The sequence below is a fragment of the Setaria italica genome, chromosome III (assembly GCF_000263155.2).
Source record: "Setaria italica strain Yugu1 chromosome III, Setaria_italica_v2.0, whole genome shotgun sequence".
Classification (NCBI taxonomy): domain Eukaryota; kingdom Viridiplantae; phylum Streptophyta; class Magnoliopsida; order Poales; family Poaceae; genus Setaria; species Setaria italica.
Window position 1 is genome coordinate 44,114,080 of NC_028452.1, and position 5,098 is coordinate 44,119,177.

Genomic DNA, 5,098 nt, shown 5'->3' on the forward strand with positions numbered 1-5,098 from the left:
CATCTACACCATCCCCATGGTGAGATGCCCCAGCACGATTAACACCATGGCCGCCTTTGGCCGTAATAAGACCCACTGCAAGGTCATGGCTGTGGCAGGAGGGACGACATCGACGAGGTCAAGTCTATGCTCGGAGAGCAGAAGCGACTACTACAAGGTGCTGTCGCTGGAACACAAGGCGGACGTAGGCGTGGAGGACATCAAGCGCACGTACCGGCGACTGGCGCTGCGGTGCCACCCCGACGTGTGCTCGCTATCCCGGCATGCCGAGTCCATGGAGCTCTTCCTCGAGCTGCAGCGCGCGTATGAGAGAACAGAAGCAAAGGCTGGACCTCGGATCAATTGCAGTAAAGTTTGGAGACATTTGTGCAAAATCGTCAAGACATGTACCAAGGACTGTAGGTTGATTACGAAAAAGTTGAGGGATTTTTTTGCAAAACAACAACGACGGTTGGAAGAAACAACCGCACTTTAAGATGACCGTGCGTTGCTATGGTGAAATTTTTTGTTAACGTATTTTTTTAATACATCTCTAAAAGAATACCCTCCTCCCCTCCCCCACCTTCTTCCTCCTCCTCGTCGTCGGCGCCAACCACACTGCTGCCTGCTTCTGCTACCGCTAGCATTATGGTACATTGTCACATGGCGTTAACAAGGTCTCCTATTCTCCGCAATCATGTTCCAGTCACTTGATCCGTTAAGCCAGGCTGAGTAACAGGAACCAAACCTGACCTCAGCAGCCAGCCATGACCCACGAGGAGGATCACTCAAATGACGGACAGCAAGTAAGGTGAATCAGCAAAGTGATCGGATAAGACAGCGAGCTTCAGCATTCCGGGTCCTCAAGTCAAGCTAACATCAGTAGCTAAGGCTCCTTTTGGTTCCTTTAGTCCATGGATCAAAGTTTAGTCCATGGACTAAAGTTTAGTCCACTATTTAGTCCCATGAACTAAAGTGGACTAAAGTCCATAAATACTATGGAACAAAGATCTTTTTACCTTTCTTCTCTACCCTGGTGCCAACCACTATTGCTCCTGGCGCTTGCATCTGTTTCTGGTGCCAAGTCTGTTTCATCTGCACAAACTTTATATTATCCAGCCCCCGAATGAACAAAATCATCACTGCGCTACACATGGATGTAAACGATTTATGGTTATGCTACCACTACCCAAACCCCTGAACATCTAATCCATCAACTACTGAAAATGTAACAGCTGTTGCTGCTGAACGAGCTCCGCGCTCCGCCCCGCCTCGCGTCTGACCCCATGGCCACCGACCCCGGCGAGGCCCGCGCCCAGGCTCTGCATCACCTTGCATGCCGGTAGCCCCATTCTTGCGTCCTCGGAGATGCGAAGGGGGGTGGAGAAAAGGAGAAGCGAGACACAGAGAGGGGGTGTATCAGCGGGCCTGCGAGACCTCATGTTCGGGTGGCGATGGCGGCGGGGGCCGGGCGGGAGGGAGGATGGCGGCGATGGCGGCGGGCGGTAGGGCAGCAGCGGAAGGGAGGCTGGCGGGCAGGAGGGTGGGACGGGGAGTAATGAGGGGCAGGGGTGTCCCCAAGACACTTTAGTCCACTTTAGTTCAGTTTTGAGGACGAGAGGATTAAAGATTTTAGTCCAAATTTTAGTCCACCTGTTTGATTGTTTGGGTGTTTAGGGACTAAAAAGCGCAAATTTTAGTCCAAAAGGCTTTAGTCCATGGGAACCAAACACCCCTGAAACATCCTCTCGGTATGCTACAGTAAGGGAGCACGATCCTATCCTCAATTTTAATTCCGCCGAGAGATTAACTCCACCAAAACCGCGCAGACGACGGAACAGCACCGCCCCCACCAACCGAACCCGAAATTCGTACAGTACGCTATGATGTTTAAATTGCTAGCTAGTTATCTAGAAAAGCTAAAATAAATACTACTTGGGACTGACGGAGTAGTGTAAAAGGTAGCTAACGCAGAGAAGTCGCCGGTCTTGCACGATTTCAGACGCCCCTCTCTCTCAGGGCGTATCTCCTTAAGTGCCTTTCCGCCTGTGCTACTCTCTCTTCTCCATATGCACTAGCAAGTAGCGACGTCGCTACTCTGTTGGAGGAGGCCTAAGCCGTGGTGGAAACGGCATGCTGGCTACTATGTGTGTTGGGGAAGTGAAGGTCGGGGACAAGACGCTACCATCTTGAGTCGCTGTATGCAGTAAAGCTTGAAACTCTCAAATGTATTTTTTTAATTAATAGGTTTGAGTCATCATTACATTACAACCTGCTCCATGATAAAAAAAATATAAAACATGTGAAAATAGACATCCTGATGTATATTATTCTGCATATAAAGAAAATAAGAGACATCATGTTGTATATATGTCGCATATCATCCTGCACCGACCTTAATTATTACTTGCAAAAGATTTCACAACGACCACCACCAATGAATTGCACGTGCACACAAAATCCTACTCAAGAAACATCACGAGCATCACTTTGCGACCGTCGCTGCCGTCACCACCGCCGGCGACGACGCCAACGACGCCTCCAGCTGCTGGCGGGCTCGGCGGTTGGTGCGGCCGCTAGGCCCGGAGGGAGGGGGCTTCACCCGCGTCATGACCTGCTCATCCACACGCGCCGGCGGTGGCGGCGGAACGGAGGCAGGACGCCCCGCTGCTGCCGCCGTGGAGAGGAGTGCCGCCGCCGCTAGAAGAAACAGCATCAACGCGGCGATGGCCGGCGTCCTGACGGCGGTGCTTGCTGCCTTGCTGCCGGTAGCCATGGTTAAACCTGTCCTACTGCAAGCCTGATACGAAAGATGCAAGCGCTCGCAATGCTACGTTGATTGATGCGGCCGGGATCGATCGGCTTATATAAGTTTTATAAATGGATACACGATCAAGACAGAAAAGGAATTGCACGTACATTAATCAGTTTTAGATGGGAAGCCAGGAGATTTACGCTATGGGTTGTTTCCATAAATATGCGATGAACTTGCACTGTTCCCAGGAAACTAAACGAGATGGAATAGGTAATCTGACGACCATGCCAAAATAAACATCTATATATCTATATATCTACCTATTAATAAAAAGCGGACCGATTATGTGTTTTGATTGACTTTCATACGTCAAAACCGCATGAAATCGGTGCTAAGAGTTCAAAACCGTGCCGGACCAGTTCCTAACGTGGAAAACCAGAGAATCGGATTGGACCTTAAACAGGAGGAAACAGAAGTCCACACCGCAGAACTGGCCATCGTGCACTTGAAACCTTAAGCTATGACTTCCACTACCAAACATCAAATCATAGATGTGCATCTATGGTTGATCTAATGAAAAATTCCTACCCACAAAGAGTCTTGCAACATATAGCACCAATCCTAGCAAGAACTACTTTATGGAAGTAAAGGCACACAAGTTACAAGTAGGAAATGCGAAAACGTTCAGTAGTAGGTTAGGAAGGATGCAAACTCAGCACGATAATTTATCCCGTGGTATTGGTAGGCAAATGCCACCCCTAATTCATGTTGGAGCTCACTAAGGATATGCTCCCGGTCACCAAGTCTCTCCTGGTCAGAGTGTTGGACTCGCCACAAAGGCTCTTGCCAAGCTTGATGAGAAGCTTCCCACAAAAGCAAGGTTCACCATTCCATCTCTTCCTATCATCTTGACATCATCTCCACTATGGAGCTTCTCCAAGAAGGAAGGGGTCTCCTTATCCCTCGCACAAGGTGGTCATCGCCGCTCCACAGCAAGATGAAGGATCGAAGACTTGCCGGCAAGCCACCAAGGCCCCAAGGCGCCGGCACACCAAGCTTACAATGATGGTTCACTCCTTGAGCCAATCACAATGTAGCAACACCTTACACTCACTCTCTCTCTAGGTCTATCCTAGCACTAGTCACTCTCTAAGCATGTGCTAAGCCTTGGATTAACACTTTTGCACTTTTGGTGGCATGAATGTGTTCTCGATGAGTCTTGATCTTGAATGCACTCCTAAACACTTCAGCAACTCCAAATAGGCGAGTAGAGAGGGTATAAATAGCCCAAGGACCTCAAAGAGCCGTTGCTCCAACGGCCAGTAAAAACAGTGAGCATCGGATGATTCGATTATCACTTTTGGTAGGAATTAGATCATCTAGTGTCCCCTACTGACGCAAGTAGCCGTTGGACCCCCTGCCCAAATTTATCCGACGCTTCTTGCGACGCTTCATCTAATGCACCGTCGGAACATTCGGTGCGGAAGGAGTTTTGCCCAAAACCTCTCTGGACAATTTCAAAGAAAATATGCTTCGTCTGATAGTCACCTTCCCGAGGCGTCGGATCACCTGGTGCTTCAACCTTCCATGCCTTCACTTGAATAATTAATCCGACGCTACTAAAAATTAGCCTGTCGGATCATCTGGTGCACTTGAAATTTTTCCTCATTTTCCTGTTGTACCAATTGCTCTGATGGTTAGTCCCATGGTCAATTTGGTGGAGCGGCGGAACATCCGGTGTTACTGATTTTTTTGAGTTGAATACTGCCTTTTGGACACTTGTATACCACAGAATAATTTTAAATATCATGGCTTGGTCACTCGAATACCTTGATTTGGATGACTTGAATACCATGATTTTGACCTTACCATGGTTTGGTTTGCATCCTTAGGACTTATAAAACCTACAAGGTACATGCTACAAGGTACATGCTAAGCAAAGCATTAATTCTAATGACTATGTTAGTCATTCAATCACCAAAATCATAAACAATGGTCTAATGGCACCATATTCGTTACATGCACCAACAGGCTTACATTCCGTCTGTTCTTAATTAGAAAGATTCTTGCGATTATTTCATTGCACTATTTCTTGAGTTTTGCTAAACCCGCAGATAACCCTCTCTATTACTTAGATATTCTCAATCCGGCTCAAACCCTTCACTTTTCCATATGTAACCTGAATACCCTCTTCCCTATATCTTGACAACTTGTCTACCACCTCTTCACATCTATGATAAATAATATATAAACCTTTGAATCAATCGGCTTGCATTGTTTTTATTTTAATGTGATGGAAATTTATTCACATCCGGGAATAAATGATGTGGCTTATAAATCAGGTTATCATCTGAATATTAGGTT